This window comes from Trachemys scripta, chromosome 2 (genome assembly GCF_013100865.1).
Source record: "Trachemys scripta elegans isolate TJP31775 chromosome 2, CAS_Tse_1.0, whole genome shotgun sequence".
NCBI lineage: Eukaryota > Metazoa > Chordata > Testudines > Emydidae > Trachemys > Trachemys scripta.
This window is the reverse complement of record NC_048299.1, coordinates 92,532,974-92,548,597: the sequence shown is the minus strand read 5'-3', so window position 1 is coordinate 92,548,597 and position 15,624 is coordinate 92,532,974. Positions and strand designations below refer to the sequence as shown.

At 39.6% G+C, this 15,624-nt stretch overlaps 1 protein-coding gene across 3 annotated transcripts in view; it reads left to right on the top strand.

The window, feature by feature from the left end:
* LOC117872614 (cytochrome c oxidase assembly factor 1 homolog) overlaps positions 1 to 15,624 on the top strand; it is a 68,270-nt gene that overhangs the window by 13,649 nt on the left and 38,997 nt on the right. For 2 of the 3 annotated variants that reach the window (XM_034761264.1, XM_034761266.1), the window contains exon 2: positions 14,912 to 15,019. The gene's annotated coding sequence lies outside the window, so the exon portion shown is untranslated. Of the gene's footprint in view, positions 1 to 2,409; positions 2,546 to 14,911; positions 15,020 to 15,624 lie in introns of those variants that run through there. The other variant, XM_034761265.1, reaches the window with a different exon arrangement.

Sequence of the window (15,624 nt, the reverse complement as noted above, 5' to 3'; positions counted from 1 at the left end):
AGATTTTTTTAAAACTCTCATCAAACTAAATGGGGAAGGAGATTCTTCATTCCGTTCCTGTTTTCTGAACAGGGACCACCATAAAACACATGAAACGCCGCAGCACATATGGATTTTCTGTCCTTTAAAGCTGTTGTAAACTGGAAATAAAGTAACAAGGTAGAGGGGGAATAGGGTCAGAGTTCTGCTTATAGATTTATTGCACAGGCAAAAGTCCCACTGACTATAATGGGTAAAACCCCAAGATATCTTCATGTTGCATCCAAACATGTATATTTTGTTGTAATGTCAATACTTAAATATCATTAGCTCCTGGGAATGCAGTGGTAGCTCAGTATGAAATAATGGGGGCCTGATTCTCCTTTGCTTCTTGAAGTATTAAATCCTGTTAGCAAAACTCCCATAGACTTCAATAGGAGCCACATTTGGCCCTAAAGCAGGAGTAAAATGTTGCAGTCAATGGTGTTATGCTACCTACTGCTTCCACCAGTGTAATTCACTGATGATTGGTTACTATTGTACATGCAGTAGTTATAAAGGATGTTTGGGACACCGAATTCAGCTGCATTTTGGGGGAGGAATTCTTGATTAAGGGTTATCAATAAGTATTTTCATTAGAGGTACAATTCCCCAATTTCATCCTGGCTTCCCAAAAAACCGATTAGTCTGCTGTTACATAAATATTCAATTATTTTTGGTGCTTTGCCAATACAAGAAGGGGAATAACAGCTGTTTATTTACATTCCATTTCTGAAGCAATGCAATATTGTGCAGTGTGCTGTATGGCACAATTAAAGGGCGTCCCATCAGGAAGAATAGAAAGCTGCTGGGGGGGGGGGAAGAGGGGAGCAGAATGACTTAGTAGTATTAGGGGTTTTACATCTTCAATACACCTGGTGTAGGCTACTGTGGGAGATGGGATATCATGTTAGATGGACTATTGGTCTTTTGCAATATGGTGTTTCCTGGGTTATGTATTTGGAAAGCCTGCTAAAATGTAGTTTGCAATGACTGGTACTTCTAAAATTCCACATCTCTGAGTTCAGTACAGGGAGCACATTGATGTGCTGGCAACAGCAGACAGCTGGGCTCATGTTAGTGTGAATAATTGTGATACTAACTCACACATCTTCAGTCTAGTGTGGATGTATTATAGGTGTATCTGGGGACTTGGTTACTAAAGAATGGGAAAATGTTCCAGCATCATGGTATCCAAAGGATTGTCTTGGGAGGCTGCAACTGGATCAGCAAGTTGGCTTCTTGTTGTGGATGCCTACTGGGGCCTCAATTCTGAAACACAAGCATGTGTTCCAGGCTTTGCATGAGTACATGTCAGCTGTCTAGGTCCAAATGTATTTCCTCCCCCCCACTGATGGATTCAGTATAGATTCCATTAAAACTGCTATGATGTTTTTTGCATGCAATGTATTTGTAGCTGTCTTGGTCCCAGGATATTGGAGATACACGGTGGGGGAGGCAATATCTTTTATTGGACCAACTTCTGCTGGTGAGAGAGACAAGCTCACCAACAGAAGTTGGTCCAAAAAAAAAAGATATCTCCCCCACCTTGTCTCTCAGAATGTTTTTGATAGGTGAGCTGAACTCTAGCAGGATGTATATACGTTTTACTAAAAACAGGGGACTTGTTTCCAATTACACATCTACAAATGTCTCAATCCTGCTCCCATGTAAGTCACAGAGTTTTGCTCCTGATTTAAATGGGAGCAGGCTCAAGTACCAAACTAATTACCCCAATGGAATTATAGATTATAAATGTATGTGGTACTAGAATCAGGGGGTAGCCGTGTTAGTCTGTATCTACAAAACCAACAAGGAGTCTGGTGGCACCTTAAAGACTAACAGATTTATTTGGGTATAAGCTTTAGTTAGCTAGTCTTTAAGGTGCCACCAGACTCCTTGTTGTTTTTGTGGTACTAGAAGAATACTTTGTGGGTGAGCAGCTCACTTTGCATTGTGGCTCACTAGCCCTGGTCTGATGGACCTTTTTCCTGAACCCAAACCGTAAGCAGGAAACCCTGCAACACAAGAAGAGTTACATATCAATTGCCACATACATTTACAGACGCTCCCCGGGTTACGCAAACCCGACTTACGCAAATCCGCACTTTGGGAAAAAATTCTGTAAGTTCCGTAAGCTAGTTTTTTTGTGTGTGGTGTTGTGGTTTTTTTGGGGGTTTTTTTTGCGTAAGTTGGGGACTGTCTGTATAGGAAGGCATGAACAAGGACAATCCTGGAGTGAAATCCTGGCCCCAGTGGAGTCAGTGGGATTTTTGCTACTGACTTCAGTAGAGCCAGGATTTCACCTCAGACACTAAAATTTCCTCTTGTCTTGCAGGGGATTTCCTGCACTACAAGGTAGATTCCACTGAAAATTGGAGTTCTGGTTTAAAAATCCCCAGCAAACCAAAACAAATTCTCCCCTCCTGCAGGACAAGTGGGATTCAAATGGATACTTTCCTCAGCCTTAGTCTCCTACCTCTCCTTTCAAATGTGAAATGAAATAAATATCTCTCCAGCAATCTGTGTGAGTAATAGCATCGGCATTGATTTTTACACTGGATTGCTCATATGTACTTGTATAGCATCTTCCATCCGAAAATTAACATACTCTATAAATATTAATTAAGAATCATGACCCTGTGAGGCAGGTAAGTAATAAGTTGTCTAAGTTTAATATTATTAAGATGAAAGATGGATGTTCACATACAATACACCCTCTCGGTGCTCTTTGTCCTGTTAGACATTAATATTCTATTTACATTCATTTTCTGCACAGGTCTCTAGAACAGAACTAAATTCCTAATGCACTATAATAGATAGTTACACTAGTAGCAACACTCAACACTTGAATTTTCAAAGCACTATATAAACACTAATTAAACTGTATACGACAACCCTGTGCTGTAGTAAAGTATTGCCCCTCCTTTTAGGTGGTGACACTGAGCCACACAGCGTTAAAACAAGTTATCCAAGGTCACAGAATTAGTCAGCGATAGAGGTGAGTTTAGTATTGAAGACCCGATTGCTAGCCCTGAGTTCAGTTCCCTATAGCAAGGGCTCCCAAACATTTTCATAGTGTGGGCTACATCTTGCTAGTGAGGCCATCTTCCTTCCAGTCTCTCTCTCTGCTTCCTCTCAGATTAATAAGGGGTTGCCAGCTATGGAAGAAGTCCCCTTCACTCTTCCCCACAGCCATTTTCTAGCCACTCTCCAACCTGAGCATCTCCGAGGGCCTCTTTTCCCAGGCAGGGTCCTTGCTCTGGCCTCCTTTCCTGTAACAAGGCCCACTCCAGTTCTCTCTCCCTCTGTGCCCCATGGCCTAACTTTCCTTGAAGTATCTTGTGGTTTACTGCCAGCAGATCCTTCCGCAGCTCCTTCTCTAGATGTTTGGCTCAGTGGCTCCCAATGGAGGTTGTGGCAGCTGCTGATGTAGTCTGGTGACTGCTGCTATTAGTGGCTGGTGCATACTCAGTAAGCCAAATTCTGACTTCAGTGTGATAGAAACCACTTGCCGGCCAGTATTTGGCCCCGCAGGACCTGAAGTTTACTTTGTTAAAGTTCCCTCATAACCAGAAAGCATAGAAAAGGCATTTCAAGAATATATATAAATAGTGACCAAACAGTTCACACATGGCTCAGAGGGCAGGAACGTTCCCTGAAAATCTGGAAAATGCAACACCGTTCAAAGACAGTCCCTGAATCTGAACTCTCCACAGTTTTTGATTGTTTCCATTTGCTAAATTATTGTAATGAACACTGGCCTACTCCTCTGGTTCCATGATCTAGTTGACTGACCGTCCTGGCCCTGGCCAGCAGCCTGAGCAGGTGGGCTGTGTGTTGCAATGTTCTGGGCTGGAGGAAAGGAGTCCTTCCTCTACAAGCAATGGAGCTTAGAGGAGCCAGTCCAGCCTCACAGCTGGAGTAGCCTCCTTGTGATTTGTGTCCTTCTCCTTGAATTGGAGGGGTGAACAGAACCAGTAGCTTCTGCTTTCCATATACCACGCAGCAGAACTGCACCTGTTCAGACGCAAGACTTCTCTGTGACTGAGGGGCAAGATTGGCCCTAAACGCTTTCCAAAGGCTACCATGTTGGGTAAATATAGTCAGCTTGAGAGGGTAATATAGTAAGATTATTGGAGGAATCATTAGAAACAGAGTTTAATCATTGATTGGCACTGCTGTAAATTACGGAGTTTTAATAACATTAGCCCATTTATTTTTATTCAGCTGTTATGGCACACTTTATACATTCTAAAACAGGGGTCGGCAATCTTTCAGAAGTGGTGTGCCAAGTCTTCATTTATTCACTCTAATTTAAGGTTTTGTGTGCCAATAATACATTTTAACCTTTTTAGAAGGTCTCTTTCTATAAGTCTATAATATATAACTAAACTATGGGTGTTTGTAAAGTAAATAAGGTTTCAAAATGTTTAAGAAGCTTCGTTTAAAATTAAATTAAAATGCAGAGCCCCCTGGACTGGTGGCCAGGACCCAGGCAGTGTGAGTGCCACTGAAAATCCGCTTGCCTGCCACCTTTGGCACCCGTGCCATAGGTTGTCTACCCCTGTTCTAAAACGAAGTGGTGCCATGTGAACACTTTACCATAGATATGCAGTGAGTGAAGAAAGTCTGGTTCTGGAATGCCCAATGTCCGGTTCGCTTATAAAGTCAGCTATAAATCCAACAGAGTGGGAAGAATTAAAACTACTATACCACATTTTTTGTTTTGAATTGCATTGTTTAAATTAGCACAACCCTTAAAGTAATCCTAGATCAGATGCTGTACAGCTTTCCACAGTCTTAAAACAAAACTAGAATTACTCTGAGTATATGATGCTGTAGCATTGTGTCAGCATTTCAGTAACACTCAGCTTTATTGTATATTTTATAACTTGGCCTTAAACGTTTGTTCTGGATTACAATTTACTGTACAAAATTTTTGCCCAGTTTTGCAAGAGTTGTAATAATAAAACTATGACTTTGAAGTTGTCTTCGTAAGTCCCGTTTTCAAACGTGTCCAGATTTGAAAACTGTGCTTCCCACCTGCTCCAGTCATAGAAGGTTGAGGTTTAAATGTATGTTTTTACTTAATACCACCCCTTTTGTTTTCTGTAAGTGGAAAAAATAGACATACAATATCCCAGGAAAGTGAATACACACAAAATGCACTATGGAAAAACCTGTAAATCTCAACTCAATCCACGTGGATCTCTCTTTAGGGCTAAATTGCAGCTAAAAAGAAAGGGTTTTATTTTCTATAAATACAGAAAAAATATATAAATATCTTCCTCCACCGCTGATGAATTCACCCTCCACCCTATTGAGTGAGCCTTTAACATAATGCAGATTCCAGACCAAATTAATTCCTGGTGTAATATTGAATTCAGTGGCATTGCTCCAGGAATTAATCTGACCCTTCAAGTACAAGTGAAAGGCTGGTAGCCAATTGTTTCAGAGGTATGTGGTATAATATGCTTTTGGATTGTAGACAGCTAATCCTCTTTATGCTTTGCTGACTGAAGCCTGTTTAGGTCTTATATGAAGTGTCTTCACTTTCTATATTTTGTTATGAGCCCACTTCAATGCCCAGTAAAATCAATGCAAAGGCTCCCAAATTCTCCAACAGGCTTGGATCAGAGCCTATATGACTACAGTCGCTGCTCCAGTTCTACTGGGTCTTTTAGTTGAAACCAGGAAAATAAACAGTTTAACTTACAGTTCCTTATGCATAATAGCATCCAAGACCATTGGCTTGAGCAGTATATTAAAGATATAAATGAAATGAATGTAAACTTCCATAACTAGGCTGGACGAAACACCTGAAAACACGAGGTAGGGAATAATCCTGCATTGGCAGGAAGGTAGATATGGAAAAGAATTATTAAATAGCTAGTCTAATTCTTTTCCACTATATTTTTTTAATCTTAGTATTGATTTTTGGACTATAGCTGCCAAGCAGTGGTATTGAAATGAGAAAGTATATCAGTGTAAACGGCACCGAGCCGTTTACGCTGTTGCTTTTAGTTTTCATAACTTTGTTGATTCCAGTTATGAAATCACAGGTGTCGAACCATTTGGTGCCAGGCCAGAAAAGTAAATCACATAGAAATAGCTATAGCCTGTCAAAAATCCACTTTTTATTTATTCTGTTAGGTTACTATATTATTAGGGTATGATTCAAAAGGTGTATGGAGGCATACCACCTGCCCTGGAGAACTTAAAGTCTAGAAATGCAGGCGGTAAGATGGATGGGAAGCAATCCAAGTAGTGTGGCTGAATGGGTGAACTTTAGTGTGTAGCTTGGTGGTTCCATAATTTGTGGGTAATTGTTTTTAAATAGTTTAAAAATATTGTCTAGTTAACATTTCAAGGGAGTGTTATTTATTTTTTCTTATTATAGAACCTAGAGACCCCAACCAAAATGGAGGGGCTATTGTGCTATGTGCTATAGCAACACGTGGTGAGAGAGAGTCCCTGCCCTAATGAGCTTACAAAAGATGGGAGAAGAGTAGCGTAGTTATTTCCATTTTACAGATTGTTTAAGTGGTTTGCCCAAGTCACATGGGAAGCCTCTGGCAGAGCTAGGAATTGAACCCAAGTTGACTGAGTTCCACACAGCTTTCAGCGACATGGCCGTGTCACTAAAAGTTGGGCAGTGTAAACTTTTGCCGACAAACTACTTCCACCCCCTACGAGCGGGGTTCTCATTGTCAACAGGAGAGCACTCCTGCCAGCACTGAGCCGTTTACAATGCCACTTGCCGCGGCGAAAGGGGGGGGGGGGGGGGGGGGGGGGGGGGGGGCAGGAAGGCTTTTTTAAGCACTTATGAATGACAAAGGTTTTGTCGTTCAATTGGCAGTGTAGACAAAGCCCTAGTAGCGTTTAAAGAGCTAATCGTTCTGCTGCCCATACCCACGGAAAATCTATTTATAGAATATTTCCCGAAAGGGGGCAGCAAATATTGCATTCACTCCTTTTTCCATGACATTGTAACAGTACAATGGAACAGACAGAGGCAGTCTCCTTTGCAAAACTGGGGCATGCATTTCTGTCAGTGTAGATGTTAAGAGGCTTATTAAAAGGGCACAGCAGCTGACAAGTGAATCTTTAATCCCTTGAAAATCCCTTTATATTTATGATCAGTGTAAAGCCGTAAATGTAAAAAAAAAAACCAACCCAATCTTTTACTCATCACTTTGATGTATGTTTCAAGACCAGGCATTGTACTCTTTGGGTAATGATGATCACAAAGCTTTTTCTGGAGACTTTCAATATAAATTTTAAAAAAGCCCTCCAAATTTGGGAATCAAATGCTGTGTATTGTTTATCACGTACATTGGTGTCATTGTTAGTAAGTGGCCTGTAGCTCTAGGGACCTGTGTGTTTTATAACTGCATACTGGGCCAAAATCTGCTCTTAACTTCTTTCAACTCCATTAAAACGGCAGGAGGGAGAGGGAAGAGGAGGGGTTACAGGCAGGTAACAACGTAAAACTTGTCCTAATCAGGAGATCAGTAAAGGGTTAATCTTTTCCATTAGTTCAGAGAGACTTCCTATTTCTGTCTCTTTTTGCCTGAAAGCCAAAAGATCACACTGTATGTGTGTTTTTTTGTCATGTTGAAATGACTAAACACAAGCTTAAATTCCCTTTTCCCATAATGTTAAAAAAACAAAAACAAACCCAAAACAAAATGAACCCCCCACCCTCCCTATCTATAGAGCTATACTTCTCAATAACAAAGATACAAGATTTATTTATTCCGTAAGCCAGTGGAAGCAACTCATCTGGAATTGCTGAAGAAACAGACCACTGTAATAAATTTGTTAGTTAGCAGCTTTAGGTGTGTGTCTACACTGCAGTTGGGAGCAGCTTCCCAGCTTGAGCAGACACACACACACTGGCTCTGCTGGAGTTAGCACACTAAAAATGGCAGTGTTGCTGGGAGCAGCATGGGCGGTGGCTCAGGTTTGTGTCTACTCAAGGTAGGAAGCCTGCTCTCAGCTGCAGTGAAGACTGTACTCACTATGTGTGTGTTTTTTATTTAGCCAGATGTTATAACTAAATTTAATTGCCAATCAACTAGCTCAAGCTAACTAACATGTCTATAAATTCTAGTGTAGACACTCAATAAATCTTTGGTCTAGGAGACAAACATGTGTCTTGGTTGTGATTTGTAAGCTCAGCCTCTGGTGAGCCATGACTATGAACAAACTGGTCTGAGTGCCTATACGGAAATTATAGATACCCAACCAAAAGCTCTAGTGTAGACAACAAGCTCTTAAGTGGAGTGGAAGGGAAGGAACATGCACAGGTGGGACAGTACAGAAGAACACCTTAATATGAGAATAAGCTGGTACTGATGACATGAAGTATATAATCAGGGGGATCAGCTGGTATTGTTGGTTTTTGCCACCTCTAACTTCTGTGATTTTTTTTTTTTTTTTTTTTTTGTGAATTACAAGGTGGCTTTACATTAAGAAACCTTTGGCAGACAGCATTTTACTATGCACTAAAAGAGTTTTAAAACTGCTCTGCAATACAGTCTCATTTACAGAGGTGACTTTACTTGAGGCAGCAAGCAATGAGTGTATTAGAAGAGAAAGAAAGGTCCTATTTAGTTACAGATGTAAACCCAACTCTCTTAGTAGCCTGTTTATGGTACTTATTAGAGAAAGCACAAGAGGAGAAAAGAACTGAAAGATTCATTATAACATAAAGAAAGTGTCAAATAAAAACTAGCATTTCAGAGGATGAAATAACCTTTTGTCTTCTCCATATGATGAAAATCCCTTTACAAGAATAACTGACAGTATTTTATTCATTTTTGTGTTTCACATATTTCCTGCTTAATAAATGTAGAGTGAGGCCTCGTAGTGGGCTGGAGGCTAACTGTAATGTTGGGTCATTGAAACTGAATGACTTGTTTGTTTTTCTGCTTTGAGAATTAGGGAGATCTGGGAAAACACCGTAAAGAAACCACATGGCTAACTGCCATGATATCTGCTGTACTCAACTGCCCAATTTTGCAGAGTAGCCAGACATTGAGTGGGCCAGGTTCCCTAATTAAGAAGATGGTAGATTTGGACATAGGTCTTGATGCTTTTATTCAGCATTTGACAGATACAGTTTAAGAGAAACACACGCATCATTCTATAGCTATTTCATCTTGATTTCTGATTAGCAGTGGAGGTGGATGGGGGGAAGTTTTGTAGTTGAACAAACAATTTTATTACTGAAGCAGAGTCTCACATCAGCACACTGCAGAATTTATGGTTTGTAAAGTGGGTCTAGCACTGAAAAGACCTATGTCTTGATTCGAAGCTTTTAAAAACAAGAGTTTGCTAATAAATACATTCTTCTGAGTTACAGCTCAGGGGATTCTTGAAGTGTTTGTATATGGTTGTGTTTTGAACAATAGCCTCCTATAATTACTGCATACTGTACTTTTATCATAAACATGGGCCAACTTCCTAATAGCCCTTAATGATGACACCATTAAAAAGGAGAAACAAACCTAGAATGAAATCTAAAAAGATAAAAAGCTCTGTCCATGATCAAGCAAACTTTACTGAAGTACAGTTTCCGGTTATTCTTGATGGTACTTTAAGCCAGTCCTGGGAAAACCACTAGGACACATTCTCTCTTTGTAGTAAGAAGAAGAACAGGAGTACTTGTGGCACCTTAGAGACTAACACATTTATTAGAGCATAAGCTTTCGTGGACTACAGCCCACTTAGTCTCTAAGGTGCCACAAGTACTCCTGTTCTTCTTTTTGCGGATACAGACTAACACGGCTGTTACTCTGAAACCTCTCTTTGTAGTGTACTTGGTAATAAGGTTCTGAAATGGTAGGAGTTTTAAAACATTTTAAAGCTGTTGCACAACGTCATCTTCTGAAAGACGTTCAACCCTCCCTAAATGTCATGCAAGGAAAGAGCTAGTTCCATCGTTAGTAATACTTTGCACTTCTAGTGCACTTTCCAGCTGGGCGCTTCAAACCACTTTAAAGATGTAAACTAAGTCTCAAAACCCCTTTGTGAAATTCTAGTATTCCTATTTATAGACTGGGAAAACAAGTGACTAAACTTCAGACCTCCCGACTCCCAGGCTTAAGCCATACATGACATTCCTGTGTGTGTGGGGGTGGGGGGAAATGGATAATAATGTCTCCACCTTGCAACACTTTTGGTCCTGTTGTACAACATTGCATTGATTTTCTGGCCTCTGAAATGCAAGCCCAGATAGTAAGTAAATTTGCAAGGAAACTGAGTGGTGGTGCAGGTTTTTGGCAGGAGGAGCTGAGGATTATAAATAGTAATGCCAGAAAGGACAGGACAGGGCAGGGCAGAACACACTAAATAAATAGAGCATTGATGGGATTAATATGGAATAAGACTACCTAATTGATTTTTTTTTATAATTACATATTACAGTTGACCTAATACAGTCTGATAAGGCAGTGGAGGAAGTTTTTCCAGTAAAATATAATTTGGAAGGTATTGATTGGTGTATATAACACACATGTAGAGAATGTGCACCTGAAATACTTTACTTTTGGCCAAAGTAGGACTAGAGCATATTTTCCCCTCCCAGTATAATTCCCAATATTAATAAGAAGGGGAGTATACTTTTACATTTTCTTGAGACCTGCATAACCCCCAAGTCAGTTTAAAAAAAAATACCTGAATTAAATGCTCAGGAAATCTAGACTCAATGGTACTTATCCTTTTGTGTATGCATGTAATTAAGCATTAGCTCCTTTTAAGATGATTGTGTAGAGGAGAAACAACAACTCCAGAGACTAATGCTAGTCCTAGGCTGACTAGTTCGAAGGTCTGTATCCAGTATTATGAAATGGATTTACTCATGCTGTTCTAAGTTTGTATTTGGCATGAAATGGCAACCTGTATAATTTACAGTATCTTTGAAAAAGAAATAAGAATAATTTATTCAGTGTTGAACACCTGGTTAGGCCTCTAGGCATTCTGCAGTGTCACTTTGTGTTTCATTCCAGCTCTAATATTTTTGACAAAAATCAGTGGTTTTTTTGTTTTTGTTTTGTTTTTAACTATTTCTTTGTCATGTGTCCTTCGGAGTGAAATATTATCCATGCATCTGTCCAGACTGGATTGGCAAAATTCTCTGCTATGGCAACTGGGCAAAATTGTTTAAATCAGTTGACTTGTGCCCATTTATCCCAGCAGAGAATTTGGTCCTAGATTTCCATGTCCTCTAATCCTTTCCTCCAAAATTGCCCTATATCAGATGGGTCAAAACTAGAGTTGTTTGGGAATTTTTTTTGCCAAAATGGTGTTTTGTTGAAAAATGCTGATTTGTTTAAACCAAAACTTTTTGCGAATATCTTGACCGGAATTTTGGGGGGGTGGGAGGGGGGGGAGAGAACCCCACAAAAACACTGACATTTCAAAATGAAAATTCCAGTTCAAGGTGACTTTTTAAATTTGTTTATTGGAATAAAAAAATTGGTCAAAATTCAAACCAAAAAATTGAAATTATCAAAACAAAATCTGTTTGAACTGATTTTTGACTTTTTTCCCCTCACATTTTTATGAATTTGATTCTGGATGGGATTTTTTTTTATTTTTTTGTAATATCTCAAATTTTCACGAGGTGGGAAAACAGTGTCCCACTCAGTTCCTATCAGAACTGCTCATCTTCATCTAATGGGGCCTATACTGCTGTCAGCTAAGAGAGACTGTCCTTGAATTCATGGGGTAGGAGACAGTGCTTTGGTAGCTGGAAGTTCTATCCCTGTTGTCGCACCTCTGCTGCTCATTCTAGTATTGCATTGAGTAGGCAAGTGTGTAGCTCAGGGTGGCTGGGGATTTGTTAAAGTTTGTTATGCGCTTAGTTTTGTATGGACTTGAATATGTTGGGTGAAATCCTGACCCTATTCATATCAATGGAAGTTTTGCCATTGACAGCTGTGGGGCCAGGATTTCATCTGTTGTTGTTAAGCCAGCAGTGGCTCTACAGCAGATATAGAAGTAAGTGCAAAGATTCTGAATTGAAGGAACTGGTAATCTGGTTTATGCACTTGTCACATAAGCCTTAGATAGCATCACTAGGCTCTTTAGCCGATCTCCATCAAACCCACATCAGAAAGTCAGAGCATTTTTTATTCTATTGTGGATAGATTCCAGCAATGATAGACCTGAATGAATGCATCTGGACCCCGGATTCAAGGTGCTTTTACTGGACCTAATTATAAGTCAGTTGTCTGGAGAAACTGCTTGCTGTGGAAATGCCATGCCTTGTAGTTTAGACACTTGTGCGTGTTTATGTGAGACGGCTGTGTTGAACTTATGCATAACACTTCTCTCTGTCTCTTCTCCCTCCCCCTCTTTGTTATAGGCTTGAGTGTAGCTTTGAATATCCAGAAAAAGCTCTCCAGGCAGATTAGGGGCATAGACAGATTTTAAACAGAGCCTTAATTCATGGACACAAAAGGACAAATATACCAGTGGGAATACTAATGCAAATACTCTGCCTTTGGATCAAAATATATTAAACATTTGCTTAGGAACAAAGGGTTCTTTTTAAGTAACTATATTAACATTGAAGGCTTTTAAATTCATTTTTGTAGGAGAAGAAACACTTTTTAAAGTGATGTTGTAGTCAAAAAAGGGATACCTACATTACTAACCCTATTTTTATTATTCATACAATGGTATCAGGTAGCAGATCTGCAAAGGAGAATCTGTATTAATTGCTCTTTTCAGGACTCAGAGAATTGGACAATTGCAATTTACTTCAAATACATTTTTAGCATCTTTCATGTACAGTTGTATGAATACTATTCTGAGAGAAGTAAGAATGGCTTTGATTTGGGTGAGCTGCTATTTTCATTTTAAATATACGTTTAGTTACACTATTTTAGTGAGTAGGATATTATGTTACTGATTTCAAGAAGACCATATAGTAAAAAATAAATAAATCTAGTTTATTGCCTGGAAAAGCAATATTACATATATTGGGCTATATGTAAGTAGCTCATGTAAGTAGGTGGAGCTCGAGTGGAGTTGGCCAATTATGACTCATGTTTTGGACGGGTCACTGTTGCGTTGTATAATCAGAACACAGTAATATCACAGGCAAGACTATTTTAAACATTGATCAAGTTGCTACTTAACATTAGTGTGTGTACACTAAGGGTTGTTGCAGTTTAAAAAACAGTAAGCATTTAAAAGTATGAAAATGAGCTGATAATGGCAGTTAAATCCATATTCAAATTGCCTCACGTTTCATAGAGTTGCTGAAATAAATGTGTAAGTGATCATACTGCCCATTTACAAAACTTAAGTCTGACCTCATGTCCCTATCCTACCTCTGCCTATAAACTGGAAACACTGACTGCCATCTGCTCCACACCACACACATTTCTGTGTGGGCCATAAACTATCACCCACCCACCACATACGGCCCACAGACCATCAGGCCAGTGATTCTAGTGTCTTTCATTTTTATTAGTATTTTACATTTATGTGGCAGTAGCACCTAAAGGGCCCAATCCCATTGTATTCAGTGTTGTACAAACGCATAGGAAATGGCAGTCTCTACCTCAAAGAGGTTACAATCAAAGCAAGTCTGACCCTTCCCACCCCAACTTCCCACTCTAGTCAAGATGCCACAACGTACAACTGTGTAGTCTCTATGTACAGTCTCTATGTACAGTCCAGTAATGCTACCATTTCCCTTCCACAATTCCAGTGTGATGTAAAAAGGCCAGTATTACTTGGAGTAATCACTCAGCCCTACCTTCTCTGGTCTGTCAACCTCTTGCTTCTTCTTTTGTCCCTTCTTTGCCTCTGACTGTCAGTTTCTTTCATCAAGCCCTTCTCTGCAGTCTTCAACCAATCCATCCACTGCCTCATCCCCAGCCCCCCTTTCCTTCCAAGCATCTTAAGCAATGTCTAGACCTGGTGCCTTTACTTCTACTCCCTAAACACTTCCTTGGACCCCATGCAATTTGGCTTGCCCCCTCTCGGCCCTACTGAAACAGTTTTTAATAAGGTCAGTAATGTGCTCTTTCCGCTGGCTTGTTCAGTGCCATCTGCCATTGACCGGACAGTGAATCACTCCCACTGTGCATCTTTTACATTATATTAGCAAATCTCCTTACAGCTCGATATGTAAGTGTGATCTATAGGATAATATAATTATATAATACAGAAGGCTTTGGGAGTCTTTCAGGATTAGATGTTTTATCTAACCTTACATTATTTTTCAGCAATGTCCATGGTAAAACCACACTCTGCAGTGTGTGGCTTGGATTTAAATTTTAAAGGGAACAAATCCCTCTGAAAATCCTACTGCTGTGTTAGGACATAAATGGCAAGCCTGCAAGCTGTGTGTATTAATATGTGGAGATTAAGTTTATCTGACAGCAAGACCAGTTGGACTCAGAACAAAATAGTGCTTATTTAAGTGCTTAATATGCTTTGGTCCCTGGAGAGATTTCCACTGGTTATAATGAAGCTTTCTCCTGCTCAAGAACCTGGTGAGCTTTTAAGATTTTTTGCCCCGTTTCTTTGGAGGTATTCTATGAAGGGGAAATGCCCAAGGACAAGCAGTTTTTTAAATATTGCATGTTTCTTTTAATAGAAGGAAAAATTAGTGTCTAGCTGTGCAGAATTTCAAAGTCTGTTTTACAGTTAAGAAAGTTATATTTTGTGCTGTCACTAACCTGGTGAGAGTACTATCCTATGACTACTTAATTTTTATTTGTGATATACTCATGGCTGTTTAAAAAGAGAGAGATGGTCATCTTCGTTTGGATTTACACTGATTTGAAGCATTTAATTTTTTGCTTTCAAAAAAAGAGAGAAATTGATGGACACGAATAATATTTTAAAATCTCTCCACTAGGTGGCACCAAAGTTCTGGTACTTGAAGAGTTCCTATTGCCACAGAAATCTGCGGATTCCTTTCTGTACTTGAACATCAACATTTCATCTTCAGAGACTGCTGTCTCAGGTAAATATTCACATTCCTAAAGACAGTTCTACACTTACATAGATCACTGTCGGTATTTCCCTTTTAATGCTCCTGAAAGCAGAATCTTTGTTTCCCTATTTGGGGTTATAATCCACCATTAGGTGTTGTGGTGATGGCTGTGATGCAGTGGACATGATTTAGGTTTCATGAAAGGAATAAGCCACTGGATCTGAATCCCTAAGCAACCAAGCTTCTGTTTTTTCTAATACAAGTTTCATTTAGTAATTTTAATTAAATAAGTCAGGGGAAGAACTCTGAGAGAACATAAGCAAAGTTTTCTAAATAGAATGTTTTCCCAAGAGGTGTTGGCAGCTTTTTAAAAGTGAGAAGTGATTAGAGAATGCTTCTTAGGTTTGTTTATTTTTTATTTGCTCCTGTCATGCACCCACTTGGAATTGATCCAATTTTCAGAAAAAAATATTATCAGATAACATTTGTATTTCAAGAACCGCACAAGACAAGAGAAGGGCGAAGCTTTGGTCCTTTACAAACAGCAGTGCTTTTGTATCACCCACTCTCATAGGGAGGCACACATGATTCTATTCTTAGCCCCACAGATAGACCACTGTACTGAATGGGGATGA